Source organism: Poecilia mexicana, unplaced genomic scaffold (genome assembly GCF_051168715.1).
Source record: "Poecilia mexicana isolate PSO_F unplaced genomic scaffold, ASM5116871v1 scaffold_14, whole genome shotgun sequence".
Classification (NCBI taxonomy): domain Eukaryota; kingdom Metazoa; phylum Chordata; class Actinopteri; order Cyprinodontiformes; family Poeciliidae; genus Poecilia; species Poecilia mexicana.
Genome location: NW_028263383.1, coordinates 5,580,088 through 5,596,975, shown reverse-complemented (window position 1 = coordinate 5,596,975; position 16,888 = coordinate 5,580,088). Strand labels below are relative to the sequence as shown.

Below are 16,888 nucleotides of genomic sequence, written 5' to 3'. Positions count from 1 at the left end.
TATAGCACAATAAATGTGTAAAATGTGTAGTGTTTACCAGCTGGTTCCATACATTTGGCATATCAGTATTTGGTGGCTGCTTCATTTGAACTGCAAATAAAGGTTATTTATCTGAAGACTGGCATTTTAAAGGTCATTCCAAACCCTGTTGATGTCAAATTAAAGTTTTTTTTAAATGTATTTTATCCCATAAGCTGTTTATCTGTCTTGAATTAGCATGGACATGAAGCACAATCAGTAGTTGACATTTTAAGAGCTGTACTGTGTAGCATTCTTTTACAGATTCTAACTCTTATTTTTGACATTTTGAGAGTCAATATTTTAAGGTCTCTAAAAGGTGTTAGTGGTGTTGTATATGAAGAGTTTTTTGTATAATATGCTTTATTAAGGTTGATTCAGCTTTAAGTCCATGGATCCGTGCTGAATCATTTTAATTTCTTTCCAGTTCACTCACCTTCATTCTATTAAATATCAATTGAAGTATTAGGGGGGAAAAATCACCACTGGAAAAATATATTACTTCAGTGGAAAAACATTGTGGTTTTACACGACAGGGCCAAATGTTGTCTACTTACAAAGTAGTTTAACTTTTAATGAAAATAAAGGAGAAAGTGCAGACATGACTGGCAATTGCTTGTAAAAAGTTAACCACGGGGTGTGGCAGCGGTGCAGGGGTAATGTGAGTGACCTTTAAGGCCTCACTCCTCCACACAGCTTTTACGGGTTCGAGTCCTTTTCCCACATTTTCTGTTTTAAATGTGCATTAGAGCAGATTATCTGGAAGAATTGGTTGCTTAGTTTTGAAAAAGTAAATTTCTTTTATTTGCTTTAGTTCTTTTTTTAAGCTTTTGATTGACTGGCCAATGGGACTTGTTGTTTTTTGTACCTATAAAGGCTGCTTATATAGATATGTTGATTTAATTTACATGGAAATTGTTATTCGTACTGTTGTCAGCATATGACAACAACAACAGCACAATTATGAATTACTATGGAACTAAATATTGTGACCAAGTACTGAAGATTAACTTTAAAAAGACAGTTTTTAAAAGTTAATCTTTATTTTTTTGTCCCCTCACTTAGGAATGCTTGTCTTGTTCAATATTTAGTCATATACACAAAATAGTGCATTTATTATTATGAAATAATCAATTTTTGATACTAATACAAAGTTAAAACTGTCAAAAGCAACAAACAATGTTTATAAGGGTGGAATGGAAAGGGAAAAGATGAATTGAACAAATGAAAAAAGTTCTCTCTCCCCTCTTAAGAATTATTCTTACTTATTTATTTGGAGAAACTCTGAAAAACTACGTGGTAGCCCATTTTAGGTTATACATCTATCCTCTTCTTGACCAATCCTGTTATTGGTTTAATTAAGAAAACAGGGTTTTATGATGGGTATCGACACAGAACTGGGTTAATGTAATTACTGTAACAGTAATGCTAAGAAAGCAGGGGGTTAAAAAAGAGCTTCACAATACATCAAATCACATTCATTATTGTAATATCAGTGTTGGCAATTTTGAAGTTGCAAAGGATTTGAATCTGAATATTTAATAGGATTCTATATTCAAACGTCATACGTTCACACTTTGTATATTGATAACATATCCTGTAGCAAACCCAGTGGGCTTAATAAATAACCCAGCCTTGAGGTGGTGTGACTCATGGTCTGTACTACTAACTTGCCTAAATGTGTCAAGAATGTCTCTGTTATATCCCTGAATGACACTAACAGTCAATGTCATATTGGGTAACAGTAGTAGGCAACATAAGCCAGGTTTATGTGAAAGTTCAAGTAAAACACCCATGAAAAGTAAAGACGAAAAGAACGGCTTCCAAAGTTAATATGAGAATTTTTATACTTACAGACGAGGTAACGTAAAACACAAAATCCTTTCACTAGTTTTTATACCAACATGTTTTTTTAATCATCAGCTTTCTAAGTGGTTGAAACTGAATGATTTATTTAGCGTGTCTGCTCTCTTTTGGAGAAAAAACTAAACTTGCAGACAGAAGTATTTCCAGTTTGTTTCTCACAAAATTCTAAGAGATACTGAAGACAGATGACACCCCCTCCAACACTCAACTCTGCACTAAAATCTATCTTAAAAAACCATATTGGATGTTAGCTGCACTTATGTTTTTGTTAATTTTGTACCTTATTACCTCACCACTTTCGGAGCAAGTTAGGTTTCTACAATGCGTTTCCATGGTGATACCCCCTGGTAAGGACTGAACCAGTTTTGCGGCACTGAAATCCCGGGGTTAAACTAGCAGATACATGACTAAGCCAGTAATACCACTTTATATTATATATCCCAGGACACCTTAAGTTTTAGTGAAATCCTCAGTAGCCTTTATTCTTCTACTGTAATTGAGTTTTCCTTTGATATATTAGATTTTAGTTTGATTCATCAGTTTCCAGCCGAAAGCATCTTGTTCCTGACAAGTATTCTGTGACTTGACAGGACTGTGGTGTTGTTTTGGAGGAGCTGTCCTTCAGTCGACCACAAAAATATAATTTGCTTCCCCGTAGAGCTACTGCTGACACTCTTGACAATTGTTAGGGGGGGTAATTCAAGAGAGGCTTAATTTGAAAGCTGGCTGAGGAGCTTTGCACTTCCTTTCAAAGGTGTCTTGACTTTATATTGTTTTGGTCTATTTAGTGTCTGCAATACCAGCCCAACCACAAGTATACGTATTTATTATATGAGGAGAATTTTAGCTGTCAAATTAATATTCAAAATCACAACTTTAGTAGAATGAATATGAATGGCGGTTCGGTCATTTTTAAACTATTAAAGTATGCTTCTCACAAAATTCTAATGGGCACATATTCTTTCTCAAATCCAAACGCCCCAAGTTGGCACTGGAAGCATAGGACAGATACACTCAGATACCTTTGTCAGCTCAACTCAGCAGGATGTAATGATATTGATGACAGAAAGTCATCACGGAGGACATGTACCGCAGCAGGAAACGTCTTAGCTGAAGCATGCTCATTCTGTACTCATCAATTCTTTAGCAACCTGCAGTCACCTCCCACCTCCCCTCCCCCACCTGGGTACAGCGGCATGCCTTACACCTTTGCTCTTTTTGCGTTTACTTTCCTTGTCTGTGTCGTAGACACAGACAATGACTCTTGCACCTTGTGAGACCGGTTCTGTTTAAAATATTTCACTCACAGCTGTGAATGCAGATGAGTCCAAAATATGTAGTACTATGGAGGGGAAAACAAAAGCACCTGCATGTTTGTTTTGTTTTTGGTAAATGCAGTATTATTTTAGAGTGAATTATCCAACCAGTGTCAGCTGTGTGGAAACTGAAAGGTTGGTCAGGTTACAGTATCCATGTCAAAAAGGACAGCAGGGTGACACAAAAGGTTTTCTTCTCGTTATATGAGCTGCTTTTGAATATTTTACCTCAGCAAGAAACAAAAGTACAAGGCATAGTATAAATCCATGTCTTAAAGCCGCAAATAGAGTTCACTCAAAATTTTCAACTAATGACTTTACATCAAAGTTCCAATTTTCAGATTTTTGTAAAGCTATTACTTGCCAATACACACTATGGCAGATACAGATTTTTCTTTGAGAGCTATAATTAATATTTAAGTATTAGGTACCTGTCAAATCAGACATTTAACTGATTCAGGGATTCCCCCAGAAAACTTGCCGAGCGCGGTGGCAGTGGCGCTAACGTCTTTCTTACACAGTAAAAAAACAAAATGTTACACTAAAAAAGTATCGTTAATATTGATTTTCCTATAAGGCGCTACAATGGATTCACAGACAAGAAAAGTATGTGCCATGAGCATTGGCATGGCAGATCAACATTTAGACAAGTCGACCTGAAGATTCTTGAATTCCAATCACCATCTGAGGAACTGGTGCCTCCCAACACCAGAGTCGCTGAGTTCAAACACAGCCTGCATGGTTTAAGACAAAAAGCACACTATGGCCCTTCTTTGTTATATTTTGCCATCTGCTCTATGTCCCCACTGTCACAGTAAAGTGGACTCTACAGTTTCTTACATGACACTGCTGAAATGTGCCATCAGGTGGATTCTAAGTAAACAGCCCTCTAAAACATGACTGCAGCACAGCCAAAGCAAACACCTGCATGTTTTACTTACTCTCCACTGGTATGCATAATTCACGTGAAAAGTGACATTGCATCATAAAAAGGATGCCTATAAGATCTGTGTTGTATATGCAAAGAATGTCTTGGTGGAATATTTGCATGCACATTGCAGATGGAATTCTGGCTCAGTTGTCACAGGTCTTTACTGAAATACTTCAGGCAGTGTTGAAATGTTCTATTTTTTTATAGTCCCCTCCTATAATGTATCCTCTTTTTAAAAAGCGGTGAAATTATTCATTATTATCTATTGGATGTCCTTGACAAGAGAATTTCTCAAATATATTTTTGAAAAATAAAACTAGAGCAATGTGTGTGATAACAAATAAAGGTAAACAATAAATAAAATAAAAAAATAAAAAATCCCACACTAAAGACTTTTTGACCTATGTGATCTATGAAAGGAATGCTGCGAAAAATTACCTTTTGTCTGATATTTTCCAGTTTGTGGACAATTTCATTGATCATATATAAATTGTACATTACACTACATTTTTAAAACATAAATAATCTTAAAGGTAATATGAATAGGCACATGCTTTAAAAGATTTCTGTTAGCTAAAATAATATTAAAATGAAACAAAATGTTAACCTTGCATTCATTTGATCTCACAGCGGTGTATTTGACTCTTTCCTGTCTGGGCTAAACTGTGACCCTAAATGTAGGTATTTGTGTAGTTATTTTTATTTTCTTACATATTTGCTGAATCTGTTACTATGTTGTGACAGTATGGTATGAGATGGATAATCGGTGAAAAGATCAATCTACTCCACCTAACCGCTCAGCTATTGTTGCTGTCTGAAGAAATGCACTTTGACCCAAATAAAAGCAACCAATCAGATCTTGGAGGAGAGTCTTAGTACTGTCAATCATCCTCATATACTCGCTACTAAGTGTACTAATGGTGGAGAAACAACTTACCGTTACACGAAAACCGTTTATTTGTTGTCATTGGTGGCAATGCTAATTAGCCTGAGTATTCATAACAGGTTGTGCTAGCTGCAGTGTAGCGCAGAGCAAGGAGGGTAGTGGCTTTGATTGGTTATTTCTAGACAGCACTGCTCTGGGAGAAGGCAGAGGAGTTAGATTTTTTTTCACAGCTTATCTGTTTCCTACCATACAGTCACAACATAGTAACACTTTCCACAAATATGTAAAATATATATTTTTTACAAAAGTTACACACTGCAGCTTTAAGAGGTCTGGATATATATATATATATATATATATATATATATATATATATATATATATATATATATATATATATATATATATATATATATATATAAATATATAAATATCTCTATCCCAATCTGACAGGTAAAAATTCCATAAATTTCCTCTAACCTTCCCTAGTCTCTGTAGGTGTCCATGTCCCCTGCTGAGCAGAAGAGAGTCAAGCTGTTCAACTGAATATACAAGTGAATTAACAACTCTACAGCCTGGCAGGTGTCTCATTAGAAATATATTAGGGCTGTTATCAGTAACCCAGCACTCCCTAAATGTCTATAGCTGTGTACACGTGTGTTTGAGACCGAGCCTTTCAAGAGGGATAGAGAGTGTTTCTGTGTTTGTGTACGCACGACGCTGGTAATTGGAGCTGTGTTAATTCAGTGCAGCAGTGATGCAATCCAGAGGCTGAATGTATTCATTTTCAGACCTCGCATTTATTTTTGGCATGAAGTGCCTCTCATGCAGCTGCATCTGAAAAGTGAAGCGATTAAAAGTGTCCTGAAACTTTCCTGAGTCTGCAAGTGACACATACTAATTAATATAGCACCAAATTAAAGGTCTGAGCTCTGACAAAAATTTGAGGAAAAGAAACTCAATCTGAAAATCAAATAATACTTCCACCATGAATAAGCCTATGAGCAACTTATCCCTCTGTAAATGTATCCATTAAAATGACGAAAAACAGCTTTAAATTATTTCTATCAGAAGCCAAAAAACGGGTGCAGAATTTAGTGAAAGTTTGTAATTCATGACTCATGTTTTGCTTAACAGATTCAGTTTGTGAGCAGGCTACGTTAGTACTGTAGTGCACAAATTAAAGTGAAATACATTGGTACTGCTGTTAGAAATTAGTATCTAGAATGTGCTAGGAGGGAATGTCAGCATAAAATATCCTTCTTCAGAGATAAATTGATGCCTTTGTAAGTGTAACATGTATCATTAAGCATTCTTACCGGTTTCCTAATATATATAAGTATTCTAGCATCTGTCGAAGTAGCAAAATCAAAATAGCAATAAATAGATGTTAGAAAATTTTTCTTTGGAATGCACAGACATGAAAATTATGGGCCAATATCGATGTGCAATATTACCACTGCTGGTATTGCCAAGAAACATTAATTACAATGTTTTTTTTTCCCCAAAGTATCTGTATTTCTCCAAAAGGACACCGCTTTCCATGGTGTCCTTTTGGTACCATGGAAAGTGGAAAAGTGCTGTCATTGCTACTCGATTAAACACCCCATAATCCTCTGTTGCATTGTTTAGGCTGCCACATGCCCAAACAAAAAAAAAACCACAAGGCCAACTCCCTCTCCACTCCATCCCAAAAGACACATACGAGTAGTAACAAGATAGAAATAAACATTGGTTATTAAATAAATATATTTCATTTTTTTGTTTTAACTTCACTCATGGGACTGATGTATCCCTAATTGTTATTATCACCAACAATTTATATATCTTGTTTTTGTATTTTTTTTAAATAAATGATTAAGTCAAGTCAGGTCTTTTTATTTTCAATTTTACATTTAACATGGCAAAATCTTGCAACCATTGTTTTATTTTTATTTATTTTTTTGCCAATTTCTTTTGTTTTTTATTTTGTCTAACTGATTAAGCTTAATATCATCTGTCATACCATTTGTGGGCAACTTCAGATGTCTTTGAACCGTTTCTTTGAATCCATAAGTGCTTTTTAATTCCCTTCCAATGCATTAGATCCACCTTTATTTTTGCAGATGCTAGTTAGTTTTTTTTTTTTTCTGTCCAGTTCCAGTAAAACTACTAGGGAAAGATACCAGTTATAGACTTTCAGTCTTGGATGTGGAAGCCAACGACCTAATTAGGTTCTGTTTTGATGTTTGTGGGAGAATGCCTGGTGTTGTTAGCCTTCAACTGACCCACTCAGGAAATGTTTGAGGCCCTGACTGCTGACCATGACCTCAACATTCCCACTATTTATCAGTGTGGGCTGGTTTTGGGGGCCAAAATAAGTAAACATAAAATAAAATAACTATAATGAGTGATTTAAATACTTTAGAAATTCTGCTTCAAATTGAACATGAACCTAAATACACTTACATAAACTGTAAATCCATTTGCAGCTGTGAATATACTGCTTTTTGCCTCGTTTTACATCAGTTTTGGGGAATCATGATGGAACAAGAAGATGAAAACAGTGTGGACGCTGCTTTGTACACAAATAGATCAGAGAGTCTTTGCAGAAAAAACTATGTTCCACACAATTCTCACATATTTGTTAGTTTTCAGTCGTGTTTCTCTGTTTCTTGTCTTAGTCAAACACAAAACATTTTTCTCACTGACTCATCTTTGGTTTAAATTTAATTATGGCTTCAGTTACTTTGAGTCTGATTAAAAACAGAGAAAAGGTAAGTGCTCTATGTTGTGTGAAAACTGCTAGATATTGGTAATGTTAACAAAACTATTACTGATTATTTTACTTTTTGGGTTATGTAGCTCTTACTGTCTGGAAGTTAAATCAGTTAACTAATTACATTGAATGCCAATTTAGCAACATTGGATAGTATTTGTCAAAACTGTCGTTCTGTCATGACAAAGTATGAAACAGAGAATCTGTTAAAAAAATCAAGTTCTTCTGCCTTCTCCCTTTGCGACTATCAACATAATTTAACACTAACAAAACCTCCATGAATGTCCAATATCCACATGATTCATGACGATAACATTATTTTAAAAAACAGGTGCAAATTATTTGACAGGTGTGGTTGTAGTGATACATAAGTCGGCATGATAAGAATTTAGAAAAAGCTATGCTATTTCAGTAATTTTTTTTCTCCCCTCATTTATCACTTATACAAGCACTTTTTTCCCCTCAGTCTGTAGCTTTATTCTGTAATCACCTTGGGGACTAGCAGCAGTCACAAGGCTACTTTGAGGTTAACCTCTCACAAAAACACTCTGGATATTTTGGTCTCTCTTTTTTTGCCCTGTCTGGACAGTTTCATAAAGTTTTCATGACCACATTAATAGTGCAACATGCTACCATTTAACACTGTTATAAATTAATGTCTTGAGAGGATTAATAATTTTAATTTGGGCAAACATGAGTAAAATTCATCCTTCTGAGTGAGGTACATGCAGAATAAGGATCACAAACGTAAAAGGCACCAGTTTTACTTTTAACCATAGATGGTTCAGCTGCTTCAGATCGGACCACATCTCTACACACATGCTCCCTTGTTGACCTGCTTACCGAGACGCATCACATGGGGAGTGTGTGTACCGCTCACATATGCACAGATGCATGCTTGCTTTCACCTTGTCAGCACTTGCTCCAGATGTGTCTTGATTGGGAAAACATCCATTAAACACACTAGAGTGTCTTTGTACATAACGGTGCAGCTGCACGCCGCGTGATGCGCTTTTTCAGACACACTCAGATGGAGCTGAGTTGTTGCACAGCAGCGTTGCCAGCAGGGTGAGCTGTGACCGGGGTGTTTGCTCATGATTACGTAAAGACAGTCCAGAGAGGGATTAATGTGTTTACCGGGGGGAAGAGTAAGTATTTTCCAGTGACCAAAGATCGCTTTGTTCACTGAGGTGAGTTTGAGTGGCTAATGTTAGGTTATATGTCAATGACCCAAGTTAATGTGAATGCTCCTGTTTGGAACAAAAGTCTAAGCAAGGTTTTGTAGGTTCTTCTTTGTGGCTCATTAACTTTGCAATCATCAGATTGGAGGAGATCAAGCTCCACTTTGCTTTTTTGACTTGAGACCACTGCTTATTACCCACCCACTTTAATTCTCTGTCCAGTCTGTCCTCATTTCAGTCACAGCTGTTATTTTACGTAAGTTAAAATAGTCTTCTTAAAAATGTAATTAACATTTTTTCTTATTTCATTTACACAGTGCATAATCAGTGATCAACACTGGTTGAGAGGGTGAATGCTGTCAGAAAACAATGAACTTTTTTCTTTTAAAGGAAAAAAGAAAACAACCTTTTTTTATATAATTTGGAGCTACTGGCAGCTGACACTAAGCCACAATTCATTTCATAAAATGCCAGATTCCCATCCACCCACTTGCACTAGTTCTTTGAAACTCATCTACACAAAGACACAGATGTGTATCTCATCTTTTAGAATAAACACACTCTCATCGACCTCCAAAATCTTGATCAGTATAATCAGTATGGAAACACATCATGAAGCTCTGCTGGCGTTTCAATCCAATAATATATTTTTGCTATATGTGAATGAATATATACTGTAGTGTGCCTTCTATGAGACTTAAAGGGATACTTTGGCATATATAAAGTTGTTATCTGAGTAAATGAGTCTAATTAATGTCCACATCATGGGGAAAAGTAAAGAGCAAGTCATAGCCAGAGCCCCTTTTTTCTGATTTCATTTATTTATTGTACATTGAGGATCAATCAGTTTACCATGTGGAAATTTCAGTGTGACATTAATACCATATTTTTCAGACTTATAAGCCGCTTTGAACCATGCGGTGCAGTTTTTCTGTGGATTTTTCTTCAACCACCAGGGGGCTCTTTAGCAGGAAGTGAATCATTGGAAGTCAAAATTGAAAATCAAAGAAGAACGCGCTAATTTTCATTGCTAGCAGCAGGCATGACGGAGAAATTTCTTCAAACTCATAAAGGGGAACCCACACGAAGAAGTGAGGCAGCTTTTAAGTTGAGGGCTATCAATCTACCAGTACAGGAGGGAAATGGAGCCACTGAACGAATCCAGGGTTTGGCGTTGGAGACGGAGGTCTGTGTCCTTCTGCTTTGGAGACAGAGGGCTGCGGCCTTAATAGCAGATTTAGCTCTCGGTTTTTCACAAAGAAGAAGCAGATGGCTGCGTTCTTGTGACAAACCGAGAGCAGCGTAGATTTTAGCGGCTTTTAGTCCGATGTGGCTTATATATGTATGCTTCCAGTTAAAAAAATAAAAAAAAACTTTGTAGGTGTGCTCTATAGTCTGGAAAATACTACTCTTAAGATAATTAAACATTTGCCAATTTGATCATATAGTAGGTGGTGTCTTAAGTTTTTGTTTTTCAATCACATCTCTACCGCAGTGTATGGTAGGAGATGACGTGATTTTCTTTTTTTTTTTTTTTGTTTTGTTTTAGTCACTGGTACAACATTTGAATTGCAGTTTTATTGTTTTTGTAGCAATGGTGCACATGTGCTGTTTGCGCGACATCCACCACTCTTTATGAACTTTGGTCTGTGAGATCAGTGTCAGGTGTGGGTGTTAAAGACAATAATGACAAACTGTTAGATAAACCATTGACATAAATAGCCAGAGTACATGCCAGATACCGAATATCCCATCTAACCAGTTCCTTGTGTTTATGATACTTCATAGTAAAACATTGATGGCGATGATGAGAAAGTGCCACCAACATCCCCCTATTCTCAAAACTTTGTTCTGTCTGTGTCATATGGAGAGGGGACCAGCATTTAGTTCTACCACAATCTCTATGCTCCCTTCAAAGCAGCAGAGACTTTTCTGTATCCTTCCATTTTAGTTATAATGTGGTAAAAGCCATAAGCAATTTTGTACTGCGCCCTTGACATAAATTAAACCTAATAAGTCCCAAAAATGTTTTTTGTCAGAGCACATGGAGAACCAATTCTAAGAGCTTTTACGAGCACAAAAAAGCTGACAACAAATGCTAAACTGACAGTTTAAGTATAAAATTCACAGATTTATGTCACCTGCTGTTTTGTCACTGGGAGTTGGTACAAATCTTCTTTTTAGATGCCGTCTCACCATGAGGACAGCACGTTTGAATTATCCCGTTTTATAGTGAAATAAAAGCCAGCCTCGGTGATGGACAGTCAAAATCCTGTAATAATCCCTGCTACATCTCATATGTAATATATTAAAGGTGGTTATACATTTTAATATTTACAAATGTTTTATTTATATTTTATCTCTGTAAAATAACTTTCTGTGACTAGGGAAAATCTGACTTTTTGGAAGTTTTATTTTACTTTAAATTTTTTAGTTGGCTGTTAACAAGAAAGATTAATAGCCTATTACTTGTAGAATTGAGTGAGTGACTAACCAGTGAGTGTTCATTAATCACTAATTAGGAATGAATAGTAACATTTCACTTGGCTGATGGTTAATAGTTAATTTGTGTTCTCCAAATAATATGCTAACTAATTGCTTTATTCTGAATGGGAAGAAAATGCAAAACTATTTCATTGTACAGGTAAAAATAAAAAGAACAAGAACTTAAAAGATTGTTAGTCAGTTTTATGATGTATTGTGCAGATGGCTTTTAACTTCAAGGGAGACAGAGGTGAAACTGATGAGCCGATAATTGTTCAGTTTGTTTTGAATGTACTGTTAATCTCATGTTCACAATGTACCTTTTACCTCTGTTGCAGGTGAGTCTGTGTGGTGAATCCTCTTCTGTGAAGTACTATGGATTTGTGAGTTGTTTTTACATCAGCTACTTGTGCATTAAACACATATTCTCACTTAGGCTTGGCTAAATCCCCCCACCCCCGCAGGTTTCACGTTCCACAGAACCTCTAAGGGTTTTATTTCAAACTAAAATGAAAAGCTAAGCAGTATTTCATCTCTCATTGCCAACAAAAAAAACAAAAAAAAAACATAAAATCAGCTCTGTTCATTATTACCAGTATGATTTTGAAGGTCTACAGCCATGGGCAGGTCTATTCTGGAGCCCTTGAAAATGGATTCTTACCAAATAATAGGAGAGTCTATTTTGATTCTGTGAACACAGTTTCACAGGCGGAAACCTTTAAATCATATTTTAAAGCACAAACGTTGACATCACAGCAGCAAATAAACCTGTGTACGTCCTCAGAGACTCTTCTTGCATTTCTCTTACAGCCAATTTTATCATCCCAATAGCAAAAAATAAGAACTACGCTGCTCCATTCATTCCTCTGTTTCTTCACCGAACCACTGGCTTTCCCCAGGAGCTACACCTCTGTGGGGCAAGCTCTTTCAGGGGACGTTATGGTGTTAATTAAAGTTGGTGCACATGTGAAAAATACCCAAAGTGTTTGACCTGAAAATATTTTTCAATGTAATGAAAGGTGCTTTTTGAGCATGGGATACCAATTTACATAAAAAAGAAAAAGCCTTACATAATGTACATTTTATGAGAAAAGTGAAGTTTAACCTTTAGAAACTACTGGGCAAAGGCAGTAACATTTGCTCTTTGATGCTTTTATGCTTTTCTGGACAAGTGATAGCAATGTAAAGGCTTATTTTAATCAAGTACTGTTGAAGGAATCAAAAAGCTTTTTGGCTTATATAATAAATATAACAGAAATATTCTTTGTCTCTCGGATTGGAAATTTAGGAACAGCAAAAATGTCTTGATATGTCACAGAGGAGTATTTCCTTTTAAATATCTGGCTACATTTCTGACAGCCTTTTGACTTCATGTTGCACCTCACTGGTGCTAAAAGCATAAACTTTAAGTACCTGGAGTAGTGTTGTTGAGTTTGTAGTGGTTAAAAACAGAGCATTTACCAGTCAGAAAAAATATTACATTTATTATAAAGGGCATTTTACTTTGAGCAATGCAAATTTTGGATGCTTTTTCTTTCTATAACACATATGTTCAAAGTGAGCAATGTAGAGGAGTAAGAGATCACAGCAGTAAATATGGTTAAATTATGGAAATGTCAAATGACAATGATTCAGTTTCATGAAAAAATCCATAAAAAACACAAAATCCTGTGTTTATACTCAAGTCCTGCATTTTTATTCTTTTACTGGGTAACAGATCTCTGTAAATGGACTAATAATAAAATAGATCTCGGCCATCATAATGTTGCATGTTTAGTTTTTCACATTCTTATGTACTTTGTTTTGTATTCCATTTTAATTTGTATTTACTGTCTTCGCTTATATTTCTAATGAAATGACAACATTTTGTCTTAGTGATGCTGTTGGTTTAAACACATCAAACCCTACCATCCACTACTATTTTTTTTCCTTCTAGAAATGACTGTTTAGACTAATTCACTTTCATGTGCAGGGAATATTTCATTTCTTTTCACAACCATGCTACTGCGTGCACAGAACACTGTTCCTTCTGTCTGGTAAAATCTTAGGGAACTAGTGATTTGTCCCAGCAGAGCACTACAGAAAAAGTAACAAGTGAACCTTCAGCAAAAGTCAAACTTTTATCCTGTCTTAAGGTGCTTTTGTTGGATCACAAGGCAGCCAGTTCCTCTATCCATAACAAGGCTGGAGTGCACTGAGCCCAAAATCTACCAATACTCATGCATCTGGTTTGCATTAGCAGAGTGATACTCATCTGGGTTACATGTCTGCTGCTGCAGCGTAGACCACCCTTCTGTTTTCTTCTCTCTCTTTAAGTGGTTTCTGGAGATATTAACTACTGGTTTGGCTCGTCATAAAACAGAACAGACAAAAGGCTCAAAAGCTATAAAACATTACTGCCAAATTGTGAATAAACAAGCTAAAAATAGGGGTTATTTTCAAGATGTTGCCATGGTGGGTAGTGGGTGTTTTGGTTTTGTAATGCTTGTGATTAATTTGTGCAATATTTGACTTGTTCAGTAATTTTACATATACTCAAACGTTTTCACATTTATTGCCCACCTTTTACTGCAATTTCAGCTTTCTTTCTCTACCACCATTTGCATTTTAAGATTGTAATTTCTGCCAGTTATTTGGAAATTGCTTGGACTCACTTAAACTGTATGCAGAATGTCTAGAACATCAATATTCGAGTCTTTCAACAGATTTTCAATCGGGTGTAGTTTTAGATTTTGACTTGGTCATTTAAGCACATGAATACATAGGTTATATTTGCTAACTGAGTGACTTCTGATGGGATTTGCACTAAATGGTATTTAGTGACATTAGACCAGTGGGTGATGGATAAATATGAATGCCACATTTTTCACATTGTTTTTGTGACAAACATTACAAATTACTTACTCATTGTTACTTTATTAAATTAAATCCTGAAAAAAATACAATGACATTCATGGTTGCAGTGTGATAACGTGGAAGACTTCAAGGGTGTAAGTACTTTTGTAAGGTAATTCATTGACAATTGTTGGATGCATTCAGCTCGCCTGAGGCTGTAGGACTTCTTCCTACTCAGCCCATATTTTGTAGTTTAATAGCAGAGAAACATTTGTCCTAACTTTGGGGTGATTTGACTCTAGTTTACACAGACTGGTAGATACAAGATAAACATTTGCTCTTTAAAAACAAAAATCACTAAAATGTGATTGGATTGCATTGCTGTGTGTGGCACGTCCTCTTTCTTTTCTTGTGAATATTGTCGCATTTTGGGGTGTTAACAATCTTTAGGTCAGAACAAACCTAATCTCTTTTTACAAGAGCTGTCACATCACTTTAGATGCTGGTTCAGATTGGGAGCACACACACCCACACACACACACACACGCACACACACACGCTTACATACAAAACCCACAGTTACTGCCCAAACCCACAGAACCCCCAGGCTTTTGCGAAGACCCACGCCCATGGAGCAATTGGCTCATGTAGGCCCCAGAATATTAAAAAAGAAAAAAACAAAAAACAAAAACTGAACAACACATTTACAAGACCAAAATGAAGCTAAAATTTAAAGACGCCACTTGCTTCAAAAAATGTTTTGCATAACCTCATCAAAATTTGGCCTTTACTGTTTTAGAGCTGTTGAAAAATAATTTCAGCTTGTACTCAGTCAAGCCAAAAGTGATGAACATACTCAAACTCACTCAGCTTTAATGAAATGGAAATTTTACTTAAGAGTAATCTTGTATGTCAGTGTGCAAATTGAAACAAGCTCATTAAGTGTAGTGGGCCACTCTTCAATCAGTATGTAAATCAAAAGGGGCTGTGATGGTTCCACACATTTCACGAATACACACTTTATGGTCCTATTCTTCTTTTCACGTGCCTCTTTTGGTTCCCTGTGATTGAATCCTTGGGTTTACAGATGAAGTTACATCAGTCTTAGGAAAGTAAATTATGTGTATAAAGATACCATACTGTACATGTGGTTGAAGAGAAGAAAGGGACAGAAAAGCAAGCAGAGAGGTGAAGAAATATGTGTTTATTGCTCATGAACGTGTCTGCCGCTGTATGCCTTGGGTTGACCTCAAACTATGAGAGACAACAAGCAATTTCAGATTGCAGAAACCCACATTGCAGTGCTTGTTGCTGAAACAGCCAACACAAACTTGGCCATCATCAGTTTATGTGTGCACTTCCGAATCATGACGCATCTCACGATGGTGCAGCAGTGTGAGCTATTATCTTTTAAAAATGCCACAGAAGTGATTCCTTCTCTCCCAACAATGACTCATCCATCCATATACCATAGACAGGCTATTCAGCAAGCCATGCATCTTGTAGCTATTTTGGCTTAAGTGGTTTTACCTAAGCCCTATTGTAAGCAGTGACAAGCAAGTAACATAAATTTATAGGGAGGAATGATTGGTAACCGTGTGCTTTTTTTTTAATCGCAAAGTGCATGACTTTAGAGCATTAGGTTGGAATACAGCACCTTGCAAAAGTGTACTCCTTGATTTCTTTTCTTCTTCTTTTTTCAAGCTTTGTCACATTGCTCTTCCGTTTAATTTATTGAAACAGACCAGCACAGAGTACTGCATATTTTTGAAGTGGAAGGAAATTGAAACACGTTTTCTTTTTTTCTTTTTCTTTTTTGCACTAAAAATCTGAGACAATTGGCTTATAAATGTTAATAATCTCCTTACTTGTTTACGCTTAGACTGTTGTAATTGCAGTGAAAGTTTGTTTTAAGTTGTGGGTTAGGAATTGACACTTGTGCCCCGGCCCCTCCACCCCGACAAGTTTCCATTTCATAAAGGTGGGTCTGAATACTTTCACAAATCATTTCAATATTTACATGTAAATATTTAAATTGTCTTTATAAATATGAATTAAAACTGAAAAGTATTGCTGTAAAAAGAAAAAAATATATATTTTTACAGTGTCAATCATCATTAATCTTAACCTGAAAACCAAAGGACCTATAGTTGAGAGTGATCAGCTTCATGTTTTATTCTGTTGGTTGGTCATTTTAAAAAATGCTTTTCTGGCTTTATTTTTTTTTTTTTATATCTTGTCACTTCTACTTTCTGTCTGTAGATAAAAATGTGTCACGGGAAGACATACAGGAGTCCACAGCCTGTTCCCTTCTCATTTTTCCCAGAATGGTCCCCATATGTGTCCCAGATGAATAGCTGGAGATAAAAGTAGGGATTTCTGGTAGATGTAAAAGAAAAAAAAAAAAAAAAAGATGGAGTGGGTGGAAACTGTGGTCTGGGGTCTTGGCTCTGTTGCTGTTAAATATAGGGTTGAGAAACGCCACAAATTCAGGGTCCAACTTCAATATTAGATCATTCTGGGGGCTGACTGGCACGCAGTCATAGCAGCGAGAAACACACGGTTATGACTTGCACAAATAATTCCTCCACATTGTTTTGCGTTATCTCGTTT

At 36.1% G+C, this 16,888-nt stretch overlaps 1 protein-coding gene across 1 annotated transcript in view; it reads left to right on the top strand.

Moving 5' to 3' along the window:
- LOC106921101 (cell adhesion molecule 2-like) overlaps positions 1-16,888 on the top strand; it is a 226,413-nt gene that overhangs the window by 55,756 nt on the left and 153,769 nt on the right. The gene's annotated exons all lie outside the window — the stretch shown is intronic.